At 45.1% G+C, this 23,214-nt stretch overlaps 1 protein-coding gene and 1 non-coding gene across 2 annotated transcripts in view; one reads left to right on the plus strand and one right to left on the minus strand.

Moving 5' to 3' along the window:
- The window catches only part of LOC126109571 (peroxidase-like), a 368,534-nt gene that overhangs the window by 47,823 nt on the left and 297,497 nt on the right, over positions 1-23,214 (plus strand). The gene's annotated exons all lie outside the window — the stretch shown is intronic.
- Positions 20,923-20,997, minus strand: Trnat-ggu (transfer RNA threonine (anticodon GGU)). Its single transcript has one exon. It is a non-coding gene; the product is annotated as a tRNA-Thr (tRNA).

Below are 23,214 nucleotides of genomic sequence, written 5' to 3' on the forward strand. Positions count from 1 at the left end.
AGCTTTCGACAGTAAGAGCGGATGTGGCACTGAGTCAACTGCTTTTCGGAAATCAAGAAACACTGCATCTACCTGACTCCTTTGATCCAAAGCTTCCAGTATGTTCAGCTACGTTCTTTCCGCGAACCTTGCGCTACTGGAACAGTGACTTTCGCGGCCGCCATAGTCCCACAGCTGAACCGAGAAGCATACATGGACGTGTAGACACGTGCTCGTAACCGCGCGTTGCCAGTTATCTCAGTAAACCGCTCATATGCAGATAAAACCTGATCAGACTTGTTTCCTTCCATCATCGTCCACTTTCTTCGCTAGCAGTATTCAGTACTTATAATCAGAGGTTTTATTTACTTTATTTACACATCTATTTCCGTACGGCGAAATCGGGGAGCGAATCTCCATGCTCATGGAACATGTCAGTACATGAAATTACAACAAAAAGGTAATAACAGAAACAATAAATCGTTTACGAACCCAAAAAAGTCAAGTCATAAGTTTAAGTAAACACAATCAACAGTATAACATAAGAAACAGCTTAATTTTCAGCAGAATAGGAATGACCTGTGAGAGGGCTCTTCATTTTCGCTTTCAAACCGAGTAGTTAACTGCTAAGATTTTTTAATTCTTGTGGTACTGTATTGAAAATGGATGCAGCAGTAAACTGCACACCTCTACTGCACAAGTGTTAAGAAAGTGCGATCCAAATGCAGACCGGATTTATGCCGAGTATTAACTGAGTGAAAGCTGCTAAATCTTGAGAATAAGCTGACATTTTTAACAAGAAACGACAGTAAAGAATATATATACAGGGTGTTTCAAAAAGGTACGGCCAAACTTTTTCAGGAAACACTCCTCACACACATAAAGAAAAGATGTTATGTGGATATAATTTCCATGTTAGAGCTTATTTTAGTTTCGTCAGTATGTTGTATCACGTTGGAATGAAGCCTCATCCGTAAAGAGAACATTTTCACTGAAATGAGGATTGACACATTGTCGGATGAACCATTCGCAGAAGTGTACCCGTGGAGGGCAATCAGCTGCTGATAGTGCCTGCACACGCTGTACACGGTACGGAAACAACTGGTTCTCCCGTAGCACTCTCCATACAGTGACGTGATCAACGTTACCTTGTACAGCAGCAACTTCTCTGACGCTGACATTAGGGTTATCGTCAACTGCACGAAGAATTGCCTCGTCCATTGCAGGTGTCCTCGTCGTTCTAGGTCTTCCCCAGTCGCGAGTCATAGGCTGGAATGTTCCGTGCTCTCTAAGACGCTGATCAATTGCTTCGAACGTCTTCCTGTCGGGACACCTTCGTTCTGGAAATCTGTCTCGATACAAACGTACCGCGCAACGGCTATTGCCCCGTGCTAATCCGTACATCAAATGGGCATCTGCCAACTTCGCATTTGTAAACATTGCACTGACTGCAAAACCACGTTCGTGATGAACACTAACCTGTTCATGCTACGTACTGATGTGCTTGATGCTAGTACTGTAGAGAAATGAGTCGCATGTCAACACAAGCACCGAGGTCAACGTTACCTTCCTTCAATTGGGCCAACTGGCGGTGAATCGAGGAAGTACAGTACATACTGACGAAACTAAAATGAGCTCTAACATAGAAATTAACCGTTTCCGGACACATGTCCACATAACATCTTTTCTTTCTTTGTGTGTGAGGAATGTTTCCTAAAAGTTTGGCCGTACCTTTTTGTAACACCCTGTGTATTGAGACGGCAATATCAAAATACCCAGACTCGTCAACAGGGGGTCGGCAAGAGGTTCATGAACTTAACTTACTGTATGAACTACCCGTCGCTGAGCCAAAAACATCAGTTTAGAATGCGAAGCGTTAGCCCAAAATATAATACCGCACGACATAATCGAATGAAAATAAACAACGTAGACTAATTTTCGTGTAGAACGATCACTTAGTTCAGATACCGTTGGAATAGTAAAAATGGCAGCGTGAAGTCTTTGAACAAGATCCTGAACATGGGCTTTCCACAACAGTTTACTGTTTATCTAAACACAGAGAAATTTGAATTGTTCAGTTTCACTAATCATATGCCCATTCAGTCAAATTAAAACGTCGAGTTTTGTTCAATTGTGTGTTAGAAACTGTAAAATCTGAGTCTTACTGTGATTTAGAGTTAGTTTATTTTCTACATGCCAGGAACTTACGTCATGAAGTGCACTATTTGAAACCAAGCCAATGTTGCACACAACATCCTTTACTACCAAGCTAGTGTCATCAGCAAACAGAAATTGTGGGGAAGGCGGATAGTCGTCTTCGGCTCATTGGTAGAATTTTGGGAAGATGTGATTCATCTGTAAAGGAGACCGCTTATAAAACACTAATACGACCTATTCTTGAGTAATGCTCGAGCGCTTGGGATCCCTATCAGGTCGGATTGAGGGAGGACATAGAAGCAATTCAGAGGCGGGCTGCTAGATTTGTTACTGGTAGGTTTGATCACACGCGAGTGTTACGGAAATGCTTCAGGAACTCGGGTGGGGGTCTCTAGAGGAATGGAGGCGTTCTTTTCGTGAATCGCTACTGAGGAAATATAGAGAACCAGCATTTGAGGCTGACTGCAGTACAGTTTTACTGCCGCCAACTTATATTTCGCGGAAAGACCACAAAGATAAGATACGAGAGATTAGGGCTCGTACAGAGGCATATAGGCAGTCATTTTTCCCTAGTTCTGTTTGGGAGTGGAACAGGGAGAGAAGATGCTAGTTGTGGTACGAGGTACCCTCCGCCACGCAGCGTATGGTGGATTGCGGAGTATGTATGTAGATGTAGATGTAGAAATATTTTAGAGCTACCTGTAACACTAGAGGGCATATCATTAATATAAATAACGAGCAGGAGTGGCCCCAACACTGATCCCTGGGGCAACCCCTATTTGACCGTATCCCACTCAGGCCCTACATCACTGTCATTCTCAATACTGTGAATAATGACCTTTTTCGTCTGTTGTTAAAGTAAGAGGTGAAGCAGTTGTGAGCTACTCACCATATTCCATAATGGCCCAACTCCTGGAGCAGTATTTTGTGATCAATAGAATGAAACGCCTGAGTTAAATCAAAAAAATATGCCTAGCGTTCGAAACCTTTTGTTTAATCTATCCAGTACCTGGCAGAGAATATAGAAAATATTCAAATGTGTGTGAAATCTTATGGAACTTAACTGCTAAGGTCATCAGTCCCTAAGCTTACACACTACTTAACCTAAATTATCATAAGGACAAAAACACACACCCATGCCCGAGGGAGGACTCGAACCTCCGCCGGGACCAGCCGCACAGTCCATGACTGCAGCGCCTAAGACCGCTCGGCTAATCCCGCGCGGCAGAGAACATAGAGGGGTGTACAAAGTACCCTCCACCACACACCGTAACTTGGCTTACAGAGTACAGATGAAGATTTAGTGGTAGTCCGTAAAGTTTTATTTCATCGTCGGCTCTTGGTGGTTCTGAAACATCACCTTTCCTTCTCCTTCTCCTTCTTCTTCTTCTTCAAGTATTTAGGAGCTGTCGGAGCGACCTGTACACAATAAATTCGATAATTATGCCAAGTTGTCCCGGAAAAAAGGAACATACAGAGAGTGTCGTCCCAATGGACACGCGTTACAAGTGAATGTTGCTCTGTGGGCGTTGACGCGTGTTTGTCGAAGACTTGTATCAGCTGGTTAGGTGTTTGTTTCCTGCGTACAGTCATTGGAAAGTTCAGAGAACTCCAGGCCACAACGGGACCCAAGCGCTCGAGAGTCCAGCGGGCAAGGTTCCAGAGCGTCAGTGGAGAGCGCGAACCGGCATACACTTAGACGAGAGAGAGTCCAGCCCGCTCGCTTAGTTAGCACTATCGCTCCTTCCTCAGTGACTTTCGCGGCCTGCATAGGCCCACAGCAGAACCGGGTAGGATACACAGCAGCTCGTAACCAGGCATCTATTATATCTCTTAAAAGAAAGTAATGTAACTATTTATTTATTTAGCGGAAACACTCTCCTAGTAAATTTGTTTGAAAATACAAAAGAGATCTAACAAGCAAAATAATGAATTTCGTAGGTTGACAATTACGTATTATATCTGGTTTTACCGAGCGCCAGGCTCCCTACAAATTACTGTAAATGCAATAGCGTAGTAGTACTCAGCTCTGAAATTATTACTATCACAGAAAATAGACAAGTTTTAATAAAATTATTTCACAGGATTACTTCAATTAATCTCACAGAATATTTTTACATAATTTCTTCCGCTCCGGCTATTAGATATTGTGCTGTGAAAAAATATTTTTAAATGTACCGCGTAATGGCGGCTAATTGTTAACAGTCAGAGATTACTGTTACTCGCTCCGCAGCAGCTGGAAACATGCTAAATAATTTTCATTAAATATCCTTTCCGTAAGATAAATGTGGCGGAATACAGTAAGCAGATTCAGAAAGTTGCAGTAGTTATTCGGAGATGAAGAGGCTTGCAAAGGATAGAGTAGCATGGAGAGCTGTATCAAATCAGTCTTCGGACTGAAGAGCACAACAACAACATAATCTGCTGTAGGTCAGGGTCCGAGGTATCACAATCCGCAACCATTCTCCTTGATGAGCCCTCGTTTACGAGTAATCGACAAAAAAGTAATTTCAAAATTTTGTTATATTCCGGTGGAGCCTTAACAAAATCTACGTCTACATAGATATTCCGCAAGCCACCGTACGGTGCGTGGTGGAGGGTACCCTGTACAACTACTTATCATTTCCTTTCCTGAAACTTCCTGACAGATTGAAACTGTGTGCCGGACCGAGACTCGAACTCGGGACCTTTGCCTTTCGCAGACAAGTGCTCTACCAACTGAGCTACCCAAGCACGACTCACGCCTCGTCCTCACAGCTTTATTTTTGCCAGTATCTCGTCTCCTACCTTCCAAACTTCACAGAAGCTCTCCTGCGAACCTTGCAGAACTAGAACTCCTGAAAGAAAGGAAAGGTTCGCAGGAGAGCTTCTGTGAAGTTTGGAAGGTAGGAGACGAGGTACTGGCAGAAGTGTAGCTGTGAGGACGAGGCGTGAGTCGTGCTTGGGTAGCTCAGTTGGTAGAGCACGTGCCCGCGAAAGGCAAAGGTCCCGAGTTCGAGTCTCGGTCCGGCACACAGTTTTAATCTGCCAGGAAGTTTAATATGAGCGCACACTCCGCTGCAGAGTGAAAATCTCATTCTGATTTCCTTTCCTGTTCCACTCGTAAATAGAGCGAGGGAAAAACGACTGTCTACATGGCCCCGTATTAACCGTAATTTCTCGAATTTTATCTTCGTGGTCGTTACGCGCTGTGTTGGCGGCAGTACAATCTCTCGGCAGTCAGCTAAAAATTTTCTCAATAGAGTTTTCGGAAAGAACGTCTCTCCCCTCCAGGGATTCCCATTTCAGTTCCCGAAGTATCTCAGTAACACTGTTCGAACGTACCGGTAACAAATCTAGCAGCCCGCCTCTGAATTGCTTCAAATAAACAGCATTATTTCCAATTGTTGCCCTAGCCTAGCAGTTAGGTTTTTGCTTGGTACGCTGATGGTTAGGGGTTAGAATCCTGTCAGATGTTATCTGTTTTTTGTTTACATCTCTGTCGAAATGAGTGTGGTCATTATTTTTAGTTTAATAACAGATTTAAATATAATTTTTTTCATTCGTAATCCTTTGGCTCATAACGTTAATCATTGTATTAACTTTTTTTATTTTCTCTCATTTTGTATTCCTTTTATTCCTGAAGCGCCTAGAACCGCTCGGCCACACCGGCCGGCCCTCTGTCACTCATCTAGCTTGAATATTGTTTTATTTGTATTACCTTCCTCCGTTTAAAACCTCGTCTGTCCAAGATGCGAAAAGAACACACCTTTCAAATATTTGTGTGACGATTACAGCCCACAGACGTGTATTTTGCAAGAAAAAGTAAAACTTTTGACACCACAGCACAGCCAATATAAATAGATTAGTTCGTCTATTTTTAACCGGTAGATCGGGAATTTTAATATTACGGTAGACAAATAAAAATAATTCAGATGACGTGAACAAAGATACCAAATGAACAAGGAACAAAAGGAAGACAACCCTCAAAACAAATAAAATAGTATAATGATTAAAATTAGACAGCGAAAGATTAAAAATGAATATATTCCTTCGATAGCAATGCATTACTTTCTCCAAGTGTTCCAGACGTATGCTTACATGTCACTCTACCTCTCTTTCCTCTTCGGTAACAACAGTAGTTGCAACATTGTACTATAAGGAAGGCTCCAGTCCTCTAATCCATAAACGGCATTTTTTTTTTCTATGCGCATGTCGGCCGATGGGAAAAACTATTTGCCGTTGGCGTTTACTGGGGAAGACTGAAGAAGTGGTAGGAGGGGAAGGGGGGAGGGGGGGAAGAAAGCCTTCACAGCATCGTGGAGGTCGTAAACTTGGCGCTTATGATGAATCGTATTTTCGTCGGGCCTGCAGCAGTAAACAGGATCTCATCATCGTGAATCAGGAAGAGACTCGTATTTCAAAGACAGCCGCGTCGGCTTCTCCGTCAATAGCTACGCAACGAGTTGTAATAAGCGCGGTCTGCACACACGGACGCCTTGCGTTTACAGAGACCGAAGCTGTTGGCTGTTGACTCGCAATCGGATATGCGCGGACGAGGAAGGAAGGCCTTGCTATGGCCGTGTAAACAGGGAGCCATTCGCGTGTCCGAAAGCGCGGGGTTCTGTTTCCGGGCAATTCGCCTTGTAGGGCGCACGCTGCAGCCGACCAATGTACAGGGTGGTTGTAATTAAGGGGCTCCGGAACGCCCTATACTTGCAATGTTAAAATAACGCTTATAAATTACATCTTTCCTTACAAAGTATTTGAGGTTTGAAGTTGAACTTTTTACAGATTATTTATTGGAATATGGGCTACAACTTAACACAGGGCTTTTACAAAATTTTAGTTCAGTTATTAAAGATGATTTTTTTTCAATTGTAATGAAAATTCACAACATTTTTTTGCAATTTTTTATTTATATATTCAAAAATATACAGTTTTTTTTGGAAAAAGGCTGTGTTAAATTATGCAGAAGGTACTGTGTAACATTTACTGAAAGTTTGAAACAAATATGTTTGGAAGATCCATAGAAAACATGTAATTAGTATGAGAAAATAAAAGTTTTGGGAATCGAGCGACAAAGATTGGATTAACTTTTTAGTGCATTCCAGGTCCATAGGATGGATTATCTTCATCCTCTGCAAACTCCTCCTCCAGCTTACTCTTGTTCCTGCTCCTGTTTACTCTTGCTTGTATTTCTAGACTCTTTACAGCCCTGTCTGCAGCCCGAAGGCGTTCCTTGTCTAAAGCAAGCATCGCTCGTACCATGTTAGAACCTATCGTCTTTATTGTTTACAGTAATAACACATATCTTTGGCTTTCCAACATTTCTCCTTTTCTTAAAAGCCTTCAGAGGATTTCTAATAACTTTACTTTTACTCATGATTATACTTCAACAAAACAGAGACTCAAGAAAGAGAATTAATTACGAATATTTTCGAGATAACGACAGAGTAAATAAACATGAAACAATCGACAATCACACCAGCGATATATATCGCACCATCACAGGTTAGCCACAACACATACTTTATCTCACATCACTAAAATGTACCTGATGAACACGGACGTTAATAATAACACCATTTGACAGCAGTTTAACAGCGCCACAGTGGGTCACGCCCATGTAGAACACATTTCAAAAAAAAAAAAATTAAAAATAGTTGTAGTCTTCGGAATTGAATAAATTATATATCTATTAAAAGGTAATAGTCTGCAGATTCAGAAAACGCAAAAAAGTAAAAATTGAACTTTTCATGATTTTGAGCCTTTCCGGAGCCCCTTAAACTGTCGCTATTTGAGCCGCCGGTGTAGATGGAAAACTATTTAGCGTGTGGGTGCCCAACTTTATTTTAACGATGTTCAGACTGTGCGCTGCAGGATTTGCGTTGTTAGTAGTGACACGACTCGCCGTTACCGGCATCGGCACACGGACCGTGCATCCGAACGTTGAGCGTTGAGCGTGCCGAGTTTCTGACGTCATAGCATGGGACAGCACGCTGGGGAGTCTTTCCGAACGTGCAGAGCAGTATCTGGCATGTCAGATATTCCGAGCGTGCGTCTGAGCGTTGACCAATGAGATGGCACAACGCCACCTACGTCACACGCACGCCGTCTCCCTTCAGTACGGAGTTGTGAGGCTCCATATTGGCGTTCATTTCAAGGCTATATGTATATATACCGTTTCTGAGGACCAGCAAATTGAGAATCACTGGAAAACCCGTTGTTAGTTGTGCGATTCGTTCATGGTACCACGCTCCTTTAGCTTTTTATGTTTGACCGTGCCTTATTCTGGCATGTATTAGTTTATTTTATGCTTCTGTAGAATGCTAGATTACTCTTGCTGAAACCTGGGTGAAGACCAGTAACTTTTCCCAACTGATGCGGATCTTTAACGTTTTAATTTATCACAGTTTCTGACAGGGCTGCAACATGTAAAAATTTCTTGTAAAGCCGGTCGTGGGTCTGAACCGTCGTCCTACCGAATGCGAGTCCATCGTGCTAACCACTGCGCCACCTCGCTTGGTAGAAAATAAGAAGCGAGTAGCCTTTCTGAAGAAAGATTTCTATTTGCGGTACCCAGAGGTACAAGATAATTTCCTCCGTCCAATACGCGATCGTGACAAAAGTTCCATCCTAACCATTGAGCTTGCAGTACCAGCCGAGATGTTAAGACGCCGGGGCAGGGCTGTAAACAGAGAGAGCGCGTTCTAGCGCTAACTTGACCCCGCGCCAGAATGGAGCGGACTGACCCAGTGGCCGCTGCTTAGCGATCGTCCGCTGTTTGTTTGGCCTCGCGCCTCTTCTGTTTACCGCCGCTGCCCACGTGACCGGAGATGATAAAATGGCTAACGGCCGGCCCTCTAGCTTGCAACGCGCTGCAGCGTTACAGAGGGAAGTCGTCATTCACTGGGAAACTATTTAACTCCGAGCTTCCGAGGTCATTTTCTTGTCACACTCTGTCCCGGATGCGGACTGACAGACCAGTATGTTTAAATAGTCATAAAAATTGTCATTCCGCAGCTTCAGTGAAACAGATCCCTTTTCTTTTTTCTTTGAAGTCAGTACCGCCATTAGGCTGTTTTGTATTTGCAGTGTTATATTTACACGATCACCATTTCGGCTAAAAAAGTGCCATTATCAAGTGTTTTAATGTTATACAGTGCCTATGATGGCATGCTGTCCTATTTGGAATACACTATTAGACATATTGTCTAGTCTGGTATTTCTGGTAAAAGCCTACGGCTTTGTTTCATCACTGACTATACCAAAACAAAGCAGCAGGGTTTTACCATAAGTGGCCGAACGGTTCTAGGCGCTACAGTCTGGAACCGCGCGACCACTACGGTCGCAGGTTCGAATCCTGTCTCGGGCATGGATGTGTGTGATGTCCTTAGGTTAGTTAGGTTTAAGTAGTTCTAAGTTCTAGGTGACTGATGACCTCAGAAGTTAAGTCCCATAGTGCTCAGACCCATTTGAACCATTTTTTTTACCAGAATAGACAATGTGTCTAATAGCGTATTTCAAATACGACAGTATGCCATCTTAACCACTGTATAACATTAAAACACTCGATAATGGCACTGTAAAGCCGAAATAATGATCGTATAAATGTAACACTGCAAATAAAAAAGTCTAATGGCGGCACTGACTTTAAAGAAATATATTACGACTGTGGCCCCACATTATGAAAAAAATTATTAAGTTCCTTTTCTTATGTAAAAGGTTACACTAATACCACACACAAAATATATTCAAATAAATTTTGAAGTTCATTTTCACGAAAAAAACGCATTTAAGCAAAAAACTGGACAAAACGAAGGTAATACACTGAAGAGTCAAAGAAACTGGTACATCTCTCTAATATCGTGTAGGGCTGCGGCGATCACGCAGAAGTGCCGCAACACGACGTGTCATGGACTCGACTAATGTCTGAAGTAGTGCTGGTGGGAACTGACTCCATGAATCCTGCAGGGCTGTCCGTAAATCCTTAAGAGTAAGAGGGGGTGGTGATCTCTTCTGAACAGCGCGTTGCTAGGCATCACAGATGTTCGTGCCTCGGGACTTTGGTGGCCATTGGAGGTGTTTAAACTCGCAAGAGCATTCCTCGAGCCACTCTGTAGCAATTCTAGACGTGTGGGGTGTCGCATTGTTCTGCTGGAATTACCCAACTCCTTCGCAATGCACAATGGATATGAATGGATGCAAGTGATCGGACAGGAATGCTTACGTTCGTGTCACCTGTCAGAGTCGTATCTAGATGTATCAGGGGTCCCTTATCACTCCAACTGCACACGCCTCACACCATTACAGAGCCTCCACTAGCCTGTACAGTTCCCTGCTGACATGCACGGTCCATGGATTCATGAGGTTGTCTGAATACCCGTAGACGTCCATCCGCTCGATACAATTCGAAGCGTGACTCATCCGACCAGGCAACATGTTTCCAGTCATCAACAGTCCAATGTCGGTGTTGATGGACCCAGGCGAGGCATAAGGCTTTGTGTTGTGCTGTCATCAAGGCTACACGTGTTGGCTTTCGGGTAAGAAAGCCGGTATCGATGATGTTTCGTTGAATTGTTCGCACGCTGAGACTTGGTGATGGCCCAGCACTGAAATGTGCAGCAATTTGCGGAAGGGTTGGACGCCTATCACGTTTGAACGATTCTCTTCACTCGTCGTGGTACCGTTCTTGCAAGATGTCTTTCCGGCCACAGCGATGTCGGAGATTTGATGTTTTACCTGATTCCTGATATTTACGGTACACTCGTGAAATGGTCGTACGGGAAAGTCCCCACTTCATCGCTGCCTCGGAGATGCTGTGTCCCATCGCTTGTGCGCCGACTATAACACCACGTTCAGAGTCACCTAAATCGTAATAACCTGCCATTGTAGCAGCAGTAACCGATCTAACAACTGCGCCAGACATTTTTATACAGGCGTTGCCAAACGCAGTTCCGTATTCTGCCTGTTTACACATTTCTGTATTTGAATACGCATGCATACACCAGTTTCTTTGGCGCTTCAGTGTGTAGCCATGAAACATTTCAAAAACTCGGTGCCGGTAAATAGCTAACCATAACGTAATCTAACAGTTTCTTTGGCGCTTCAGTGTGTAGCCATGAAACATTTCAACAACTCGGTGCAGGTAAATACACTCCTGGAAATTGAAATAAGAACACCGTGAATTCATTGTCCCAGGAAGGGGAAACTTTATTGACACATTCCTGGGGTCAGATACATCACATGATCACACTGACAGAACCACAGGCACATAGACACAGGCAACAGAGCATGCACAATGTCGGCACTAGTACAGTGTATATCCACCTTTCGCAGCAATGCAGGCTGCTATTCTCCCATGGAGACGATCGTAGAGATGCTGGATGTAGTCCTGTGGAACGGCTTGCCATGCCATTTCCACCTGGCGCCTCAGTTGGACCAGCGTTCGTGCTGGACGTGCAGACCGCGTGAGACGACGCTTCATCCAGTCCCAAACATGCTCAATGGGGGACAGATCCGGAGATGTTGCTGGCCAGGGTAGTTGACTTACACCTTCTAGAGCACGTTGGGTGGCACGGGATACATGCGGACGTGCATTGTCCTGTTGGAACAGCAAGTTCCCTTGCCGGTCTAGGAATGGTAGAACGATGGGTTCGATGACGGTTTGGATGTACCGTGCACTATTCAGTGTCCCCTCGACGATCACCAGTGGTGTACGGCCAGTGTAGGAGATCGCTCCCCACACCATGATGCCGGGTGTTGGCCCTGTGTGCCTCGGTCGTATGCAGTCCTGATTGTGGCGCTCACCTGCACGGCGCCAAACACGCATACGACCATCATTGGCACCAAGGCAGAAGCGACTCTCATCGCTGAAGACGACACGTCTCCATTCGTCCCTCCATTCACGCCTGTCGCGACACCACTGGAGGCGGGCTGCACGATGTTGGGGCGTGAGCGGAAGACGGCCTAACGGTGTGTGGGACCGTAGCCCAGCTTCATGGAGACGGTTGCGAATGGTCCTCGCCGATACCCCAGGAGCAACAGTGTCCCTAATTTGCTGGGAAGTGGCGGTGCGGACCCCTACGGCACTGCGTAGGATCCTACGGTCTTGGCGTGCATCCGTGCGTCGCTGCGGTCCGGTCCCAGGTCGACGGGCACGTGCACCTTCCGCCGACCACTGGCGACAACATCGATGTACTGTGGAGACCTCACGCCCCACGTGTTGAGCAATTCGGCGGTACGTCCACCCGGCCTCCCGCATGCCCACTATACGCCCTCGCTCAAAGTCCGTCAACTGCACATACGGTTCACGTCCACGCTGTCGCGGCATGCTACCAGTGTTAAAGACTGCGATGGAGCTCCGTATGCCACGGCAAACTGGCTGACACTGACGGCGGCGGTGCACAAATGCTGCGCAGCTAGCGCCATTCGACGGCCAACACCGCGGTTCCTGGTGTGTCCACTGTGCCGTGCGTGTGATCATTGCTTGTACAGCCCTCTCGCAGTGTCCGGAGCAAGTATGGTGGGTCTGACACACCGGTGTCAATGTGTTCTTTTTTCCATTTCCAGGAGTGTAGAAGGCTTGCTTCTCACCGTCAGTGCTTTTACCAAATGCATGCAGGCCTCGACTGCCTTGCGAAAGGCGAGGTTTCATCGTTGTATTCGCTTTTAACCTGTGAGACATATCAGGCGTCCTTTATCACTCCAACTTCGCTCTGGCAATTATTTTACGGAGATTATACAACAACTGCGCTTCTGGGCAAGAATTATTATTTTTGTTTAAGATGAAGACAGGAGTTACATTATTTTTAAAAAATGAGCTAGAAGGATGAGACCGCCTCTCTCGTTGGTGGAGAAAAGAAACGTGCATAAATTCTTGAGTTCAGTCCATAGTCATTTCCAGGACTTCGTTTTTGAGAGTTCAAAAATGGCTCTGAGCACTACGGGACTTAACATCTGAGCTCATCAGTCCCCAGAACTTAGAACTACTTAAACGTAACTAACCTAAGGACGTCACACACATCCGTGCCCGAGGCAGGATTCGAACCTAAGACCGTAGCAGTCGCGCGGCTCCGGACTGAAGCGCCTAGAACCGCTCGGCCAAAGCGGCCGACTAGTTTTTTGAGAGTAACTTTCAGTGAATTATAGATATTGGAGAGTATGGAACTAGCTTCATTTAACAAGGAATTCAGCTTTTTGGAGTAGAGAACTATATGCTAAGTTATTTTAACTACTTTTGATTTTCAACAAATTGTATGAATTAACAATACGTACTCTTAAACAGAATAGGCAAATACTCTGCTTGAAATTGTTTGCAAGCGAGAAGAAACTGACGCCGATGAATTCGATTAAAGTGAGCTATGGACGGCCTGTAAGAGGAGGATGGAAGCCCCCCCCCCCCCAAAAAAAAAAAGAAAAAAAAAAGAAATGAAAAGAAAGTGGCACAAAATAGTAAAAATTAATAAATGAAAAAACAGAATAGATAAACAGAAAAGCGCATCAATTGAAACTAAAACGTTAATAAATCAAGAAAAAGTCAATATGAAGTGTAGATTGTTACATTACGATATTAGTTTCTGACTCTAGGTGTCTTTTCTTTTTTTTTTTTAAGTGCTAACTGCAGACCGCGTATAAAGAAGGGAAAAATTGGGTAGGTGCCAGACTACAAACTGTAACAGCCTTGTTTCAGTTGCCAGTCTGTTCTACGATTGTGTTTAGTCGTTATTTTTCCTTTCACTGGCCATCGTATGTGTATGTGAAAAATACGAAGTTGTACCGTCGTTCGGAGAACGTGTAGGTCCCCCAACAACTGGGTAAGTCAAGTAAGAGTTGCAGTAAGGCATACCAGCTCAGATAGAACCTTTCCGAGCAGAGCAGAGCAGTATTTAAACGAGCCCTTGGATTTACGACATCTTTACAACATACACTTTTTTTACTGTCACAAGTATTCGATCCGTCTTCACGCCACGTATTCCGCTGGGTGAGTCATGCTGCTCGCCATAAAATCAGTCCCTGTAGGCAGGAACCTTCAATAACCGCCCACCTGTACTTCCTACCGCAGCGACAGAGTAACACCTCGGTTCACTTTTAAAATGGCTGACGATGCACAGCCGATATATTAGAAGAAGAAGTGAAACTTAAGCGGCTCCGCGCCCGAAACTTTATGAAACAGTCATTGTGCTGTGAAAATACACTACTGCCCATTAAAATTGCTACACCAAGAACAAATGCAGATGATAAACAGGTATTCATTGGACAAACATATTACACTGACATGATATTACATTTTTACGCAATTTGGGTGCATAGATCCTGAGAGATCAGTACTCAGAACAACCACCTCTGGCCGTAATAACGGCGTTGATACGCCTGGGCATTGAGTCAAACAGAGCTTGGATGGCGTGTACAGGTACATCTGCCCATGCAGCTTCAACACGATACCACAGTTCATCAAGAGTAGTGACTGGCGCATTGTAACCAGCCACCATTGACCAGACGTTTTCAGTTGGTAAGAGATCTGCACAATGTGCTGGCCAGGGCAGCAGTCGAACATTTCCTGTATCCAGAAAGGCCCGTACAGTACCTGCAACATGCGGTCGTGTATTTTCCTGTTGAAATGTAGGGTTTCGCAGGGATCGAATGAAGGGTAGAGCCACGGGTCGTAACACATCTGAAATGTAACGTCCACTGTTCAAAGTCCCGTCAATGCGAACAAGAGGTGACCGAGACGTATAACCAACGGCACCCCATACCATCACGCCGGGTGATACGCCAGTATGGCGATGACGAATACACGCTTCCAATGTGCGATGTCGCCAAACACGGATGCGACCATCATGATGCTGTAAACAGAACCTGGATTCATCCGAAAAAAAATTACGTTTTGCCTTTCGTGCGCCCAGGTCCGTCGTTGAGTACAGCATCGCAGGCGCTCCTGTCTGTGATGGAGCGTCAAGGGTAACCGCAGCCATGCTCTCCGAGCTGATAGTCCGTGCTGCTGCAAACGTCGTCGAACTGTTCGTGCAGATGGTTGTTGTCTTGCAAACGTCCCCATCTGTTGACTCAGGGATCGAGACGTGGCTGCACGATCCGTTACGGCCATACGGATAAGATGCCTGTCATCTCGACTGCTAGTGATCCGAGGTCGTTGAGATCCAGCACGGCGTTCCGTATTACCGTCCTGAACCCACCGATTCCACATTCTGCTAACAGTCATTGGATCTCGACCAACGCGAGCAGCAATGTCGCGATACGATAAACCGCAATCTCGATATGCTACAATCCGCCGACATTTATCAAAGTCGGAGACGTGATGGTACGCATTTCTCCTCCTTACACGATGCATCACAACAACGTTTCACCAGGCAACGCCGCTCAACTGCTGTTTGTGTATGAGAAATCGGTTCGAAACTTTCCTCATGTCAGCACGTTGTAGGTGTTGCCACCGGCGCCAACCATATGTCAATGGTCTGAAAAGCTAATCATTTGCATATCACAGCAACTTGTTCATGTTGGTTAAATTTCGCGTCTGTAGCATGTCATCTTCGTGGTGTAGCAATTTTAATGGCCAGTAGTGTAATTTGTAAAGTAATCAGAAGTTTCAAATCTGTCTTCTGCATGGGAGTTCGATTTTTTAAAGAACCGGACGGTACTGGTTGGTAACTAATATGATCTCTAAACTCCGTCCGAGCAGATCTCGGAATGTTCAAGGGTACCGACCGGCCGCCGTATCGTCCTCAGCCGATAAGCGACACTGGATGCAGATGCAGAGTGGGATGTGGCCAGCACACCGTTCTCCCCGATTTAGTCAGTTTTCGTGACTGGAGCCGCTACTTCTCGGTCAAGCAGCTCCTCAGTTTGTGTGACAAGGTCTGACTGCACCCCACTGTCGACAGCACTCGGTAGGCCCGGACTGCACCCATCTCGGTGCTAGCCAAGCCCGACACCTCTTAAGGGGGACGTATGTGAAGTTGCAATACTTTGAAAAAACGTTATAAAGTTCAAAGCTTTCAAGACAGTGTAAAGAAATTTGGCACAGTTGTTAAGGAATGTTACATGCATACAAACATACCTTTCCATGGTCTAACCTCCCCAGAGAATTTTGAAAGACAATATTTAAATGTTAGAACTAGCAATCTGAGCCATGTGTAAGCTCACCACAAAAATGTAAGTCAATTCAATAAAAAAAAAAAAATGAAATCTCAGTGACAATGAAAACGCAAATAGACCGAAATGTCGATCTTAGGCCCTGTTCTTACCTCAGTAAAATTGCATCTGCTCTTCTTTTTTCGCCATAGCTTGCAGGAAATGCATCGCAAAAATTCTTTGAACTTAAGTAAATTTTTTCTTTAAGGAAATGCATGGGAAATTTTCTTTCGATAAAATGTTTGTTTTGTTAAAATGCTTGGTTTGAGAACAGAATTATTATTGGGGCATTTCTTGAACAAATTAATTACAATTACATTACATTATTAGCTGAGCGCAATGCTGCTTCATTACCTTATTTAACAATATACCTCGTTCTGAATCTTGACCAGAGGCCCATGTCGACGCCCGCCGACTCCTCACACACAACTCCGACTGTCTCTCGCGCGCTACCAGCACTGACTGAAAAACATGCTGCTCGCGACTCGCTACGTCCAACCACTGCCTCGCAACTGCAACTACCGACTCCCTACATGCAACTGAACTCTCGCGCGGTCAAGCGCAGACTAGCAACGATAAATAACTCTCTGGTCAGAGATTCTCTCATGGCTCGCCATCGCTGGTAATGAATACCCTGCATACATACGTGTTTCAATGGTTATTGAAGTTTTTAATTACAAACAGTTTAAATTTTTTCCACAAAGTGAGTACAAATCTTCCTTTTCTGAATAATCTGTCTGAACGAATTAAATGTATTTCTATACGAAGTTTGATACCCCGTTATTTCAAACACCTGTGGAACAGAATATCGATATGTTCTCTTGCTAGATTTTTCACAGCTCTCCAAATTTCTGTGAAAAAGTATACCAGATCTTAGGGCTTTTCTTCATTTGTACAGCCGTATTGTTCGTAGCTGCTTTACAATTACTGAGGCTATGTTCGTTCCGTCGTTAAAACTACAAGAAAATGCGTGTTTTTCTTTCTTTCGTTTCAATTACAGACCGCGTAAGATGCTTTATCTCAATAAACCGAAACGCGTCTGGTGCAAAAAAACTCGCATTTTCTTGTAGTTGCAACAACAGATCGAAAATACCCTCAGGGCTTTTCTCTTACATGAATGCCTTATTACTGTAGTAAATGGAAATTCCTTCCATAAAACGTTTCACTTTAGTACTGACTAATAGCATGCCGAATTTAAGTGCGGTAATGATAGTGGCTTCTGAGGGAAAGGTACAAAAAATTTCCAAAATGTGAGTCACGGGAAAGCTGAATCAAAGATTTGACAGTGTTTGTATTAGGCCTTACCTTAGCTGGGTGAACTAATGCAAACCCTACGCATTCTCCTCTTCATCCTCAAGAAGTCTTTTCTTTGCTTGTCCTTTTAGTTAGCCTGATTTTCAAATTGAGTAACAATAAGTCAGCTCTTCAATTCTACCGTTATCGATTCCCTTCAATATCGACTGTGTGAAAGCTCCTGGATCAAAGCCTAGCTTCCTGAGAGTAGCAGTCCGTAGTCTTCCAAGATTAGCACAGTTACAAACTAAACAAACATCGTACGCTGCAACTTCATCAGCTGTGGAAAAAAAATGTTGTTGTAGGGCTTGGTTTTCCTATCAGATTTGTAACTCTCATTAGGAGTTTTTCCGTGCATACACTTTTGTAGAAGTTCTGGGTCTGCTAAACACCGAAATATTCCCCACATTGTGAGTGCATAAGGCTGGAAGGAAACGCCGCCGGAATAAATAATGTGAGGAAATACGGAACAACAAAGGGGCGTGGCCCTGTGCAAGCCTTTGTTAGTTATTATTTTTATCAAGCTTAGGAGTGGAATTGGAACGTCGTATTCGGGAATTAAAAGTTCAGTCCACGTAATAAATACAGATCCAAAAAAATTATTTTTCAAATTTTTGGTCGCTTTCGCTTACGTCCTCTCAATTTCGGTGATATGACTGGAATATGCTACGGTCGCAGGTTCGAATCCTGCCTCGGGCATGGGTGCGTGTGATGTCCTTAGGTTAGTTAGGTTTAAGTAGTTCTAAGTTCTAGGGGACTTATGACCTAAGATGTTGAGTCCCATAGTGCTCAGAGCCATTTGAACCATTTTTTTGACTGGAATCTATGTTACAACTGCGGCAAGGCCGTTGGCAGTAACTAATGTAACTAATGCAAAAAATGTGCATCAATAGAACCTACGCAAATCACTCCAGCTGCAGTGCACTGCTAGACTGGAAATAGAACCTTAGCGTGCCCGCACGACATGTGAGGTGTTCCTCCAGGAATAGCCACGTGTAGCGATCGCTCTTCGATTTCGTAGCGCTGTACAATCACAGGAGAGCAGACTTTATTGTGTCGCAGCAGAGTTTGGGTCGAATCGTCTTCGTCTTGGCCTTATCCCGTATCTTGACGAGGTCGGCATATGTTTCGATTTTGGCAATATTAGTGGTAGCAGGAAAAAACTAGTAGTAGCTGACCTCGGGGAAGATCAGTTTTGATTCCGTAGAAATACTGGAACACGTGAGGCAATACTGACCCTACGACTTATCTCAGAAGCTAGATTAAGGAAAGGCAAACCTACGTTTCTAGCATTTGTAGACTAAGAGAAAGCTTTTGACAACGTTGACTGGAATACTCTCTTTCAAATTCTGAAAGTGGCACGGGTAAAATACAGGGAGCGAAGGGCTATTTACAATTTGTACAGAAACCAGATGCGGTTGTAAGAGTCGAGGGGCATGAAAGGGAAGCAGTGGTTGCGAAGGGAGTGAGACGGGGTTGTAGCCTCTCCCCGATGTTATTCAATCTGTATATTGAGCAAGCAGTGAAGGAAACAAAAGAAAAATTCGGAGTAGGTATTAAAATCCATGGAGATGAAATAAAAACTTTGAAGGTTCGCCGATGACATTGTAATTCTGTCAGAGACAGCAAAGGACCTGGAAGAGCAGTTGAACGGAATGGACAGTGTCTTGAAAGGAGGATATAAGATGAACATCAACAAAAGCAAAACGAGGATAATGGAATGTAGTCGAATTATGTCGGGTGATGATGAGGGAATTAGATTAGGAAATGAGACACTTAAAGTAGTAAAGGAGGTTTGCTATTTGGGGAGCAAAATAACTGATGATGGTCGAAGTAGAGAGGATATAAAATGTAGACTGGCAATGGCAAGGAAAGCGTTTCTGAAGAAGAGAAATTTGTTAACATCGAGTATTGATTTAAGTGTCAGGAAGTCGTTTCTGAAAGTATTTGTATGGAGTGTAGCCATGTATGGAAGTGAAACATGGACGATAAATAGTTTGGACAAGAAGAGAATAGAAGCTTTCGAAATGTGCTGCTACAGAAGAATGCTGAAGATTAGTTGCGTAGATCACATAACTAATGAGGAGGTATTGAATAGAATTGGGAAGAAGAGAAATTTGTGGCACCTTGACTAGATGAAGGGATCGGTTGGTAGGACATGTTCTGAGGCATCAAGGGCTCACCAATTTAGTATTGTATGGCAGCGTGGAGGGTAAAAATCGTAGAGGAAGACCCAGAGATGAATACACTAAACAGATTCAGAAGGATGTAGGTTCAGTAAGTAATGGAAGTTAAAGGAGCTTGTGGAGGATGGATGATGATGATGATGTTTGGTTTGTGGGGCGCTCAGCTGCGTGGCTATCAGCGCCCTTTGTGGAGGATGGAGTAGCATGGAGAGCTGCACCAAACCAGTCTCAGGACTGAAGACCACAACAACAAGTGGTAGCAGGGTGACCGGATACACTTCAAACACAACACCTCCCCCCTTAAGCTGGGACGCAGTTTGTGCACATCTACTATGATCGTGTAGAGTTATCCTGTGTGAAAGCGTCCGTACGTTTCTTAAGCGTTTGAGTATCGTGTAACTGAGACGGGACGCGAGTAGCAGCTCGGCAGTCACCTAGTCGGATGTGGGGAACCCACCTGAAAAATAACACCCAGACTGGCCGGCAGATGTTGTCCTCGACGGATGTTCTTCAGAGATGTGACTGTTGTCGAGAGTGCCGCAGGGAAGTCTGATAGGAGCGCTGTTGTTTGCTTTATACATAAATATTCTGGCGGACAGACTGGGCAGCAATCTGCGGTTGTTTGCTGATTATGGTGTATTTTACGGGAAGGTGTCTGAGTGTGGGAGGGTACAAGATGAATTAGACAAAACTTGTAGTTGGCGTGATGAATGGCAGCTAGCTCGAAATGTGCAAGAATGTAGGAAGACCAAACCTGTAATGTTCGGATACAGCATTACTAGGCGGCCGCTGTGGCCGAGCGGTACAAGGTGCTTCAGTCTGGAGCCTAGCGATTCAGGTTCGAATTCTGCCTCGGGCATGGATGTGTGTGATGTCCTTAGGTTAGTTAGGCTTAAGTAGTTGTAAGTTCTAGGAGACTGATAATATCAGATGTTAAATCCCATAGTGCTTAGAGCCATTTGAGCCGTTTGGGAATTCCTGGAAGGAAGGTGACGTTCTTTTGGAAGAATAGTATTGTGAAAATTTAGAGACCTTATATGACGGTAGTATCTGTTCCCGAAAGAACAGTTACCGTGCATGACCATGCAGCTTTGCTAGAAATGAAATGATAATTAAATGGACATCCTAGCTGCAAACTGGCGTTGATGTACTTCATTGGGGACATGTTGAAAATGTGTGCTCCGACCGGGACTCGAACCCGGGATCTCCTGCTTACCTGGCAGACGCTCTATCCATCTGAGCCACCGCGGGCACAGAGGATAGTGCGCCTGCGGGGACTTATCCCTTGCACGCTCCCCGTGAGACCCACATTCCCAACATGTCCACACCACTACATTCGTAGTGCGCCTAATAGATGTTTGCCCATCATACTCATTACTCGTGGCAGATTAACCTACCAAGTCCCGTACGAGTTCGGGCATAGCGTGTCCGTTCGCACAAGAAGGTCAATGGCCGGGAAGCCATATTTTAACTATATATGATGGTAGTATCTGTTCCCGAAAGAACAGTTACCGTGGATGACCATGCAGCTTTGCTAGAAATGAAATGATAATTAAATGGACACCCTAGCTGCAAACAGGCCTTGATGTACTTCATTGGGGACATGTTGAAAATGTGTGCCCCGACCGGGACTCGAACCCGGGATCTCCTGCTAAGGGATGAGTCCCTGCAGACGCACTATGCTCTGTGCCCACGGTGGCTCAGATGGATAGAGCGTCTGCCATGTAAGCAGGAGATCCCGGGTTCGAGTCGCGGTCGGGGCACACATTTTCAACATGTCCCCAATGAAGTACATCAACGCCTGTTTGCAGCTAGGGTGACCATTTAACTGTCATTTCAAAATTTAGAGAACCGCCATTTGAAGCTGACCGCAGAACGATTCTGTTGCCTGCAACATACATTACGCGTAAGGACCAGCAAGGTAAGATACGGGAAAGTAGGTTCCCACACGGAGGCGTATAGATAGTCGGTTTTCCGTCGTTCTGTTTGCAAGTGGAACAGGGAAGTAAATTACTAATAGTGCTACGGGATGCTCTGAGCCACGCCCATGAGGCGGATTGCGGAGTATTGGTGTAGCTGCAGATTTCCCCAAGAACGGCGCACCTCCCCGTCCCGGGGAGAAGGTGGTTAACGCGCGCGTCTACACGGCGGCTGTCTGAGCCGCCACAGTGGTGGTGGAGACAAACGCGGCCCGCCGGGGTCGTCGGCCCACGACCTGTGGAGCGCCGCCAACTCCGGCGCGGCACAAACACGCCCACGCGAGCCTCCCAAGGACGACCGGTGCGGGGTCACGCCCCCCCCCCCCCCCCGCCACCACCCGCCGCACAACACCGGAGCACAACACAGAGGCACGGCGCAAAGGACGCTGCCGCCGCGGCCGGAGCGACCCGGTCCAATGACGTTCCTCGGGGCACTAACGGCGAAAATCTGTTTGAAGTACCCTCCGCGATGCACTACACTGCACTAATTTCATTTGTGACACTCGAACATAATCCGCGCAGGCAGCCGCCGAGACATGACACGCAACAAAAGTTAAAAATGAAACTTCCTGGCAGATTAAAACCGTGTGCCGGACCGAGACTCGAACTCGGGACCTTTGCCTTTCGCGGGCAAATGCTCTACCACTGACAAGGGAACCTCCCCATCGCACCCCCCTCAGATTTAGTTATAAGTTGGCACAGTGGATAGGCCTTGAAAAACTTAACACAGATCAATCGAGACAACAGGAAGAAGTTGTGTGGAACTGTGACAAAAAATAAGCAAAGTATACAAACTGAGTAGTCCATGCGCAAGATATGCAACATCAACGATAATGTAGGCTCACGAGCGCCGTGGTCCCGTGGTTAGCGTGAGCAGCTGTGCAACGAGAGGTCCTTGGTTCAAGTATTCCCTGGAGTGAAAAAATTATTTTTTTTAATTATCAGACGATTATATCTGTCATGTGACGCACATGCCGTCACCAGTGTCGTACAGAATATATCAGACGTGTTTTCCTGTGGAGGAATCGGTTGACCTATGACCTTGCCATCAAATGTTTTCGGTTCCCATTGGAGAGGCACGTCCTTTCGTCTACTAATCGCACGGTTTTGCGGTGCGGTCGCAAAAACACAGACACTAAACTTATTACAGTGAACAGAGACGCGAATGAACGAACGGACACATCATAACTTTGTGAAAATAAAGAAAGTAAATTTTTCACTCCAGGGAAGACTTGAACCGAGGACCTCTCAATCCGCAGCTGCTCACGCTAACCACGGGACCACAGCGCTCGTGGGCCTACATTCTCCTTGATGTTGCATATCTTGCGCATGGACTACTCATTTTGTATATTTTGCTTATTTTTTTCATAGTTCCACACAACTTCTTCCTGTTTTCTCGACTGATCTGTGTTCAGTTTTTCAAGGCCTATCCACTGTGCCAACTTATAACTGAATCCGAGGGGGGTGCGATGGGGAGGTTCCCTTGTGAG

Source organism: Schistocerca cancellata, chromosome 12 (genome assembly GCF_023864275.1).
Source record: "Schistocerca cancellata isolate TAMUIC-IGC-003103 chromosome 12, iqSchCanc2.1, whole genome shotgun sequence".
NCBI classification, from domain to species: Eukaryota; Metazoa; Arthropoda; class Insecta; order Orthoptera; family Acrididae; genus Schistocerca; species Schistocerca cancellata.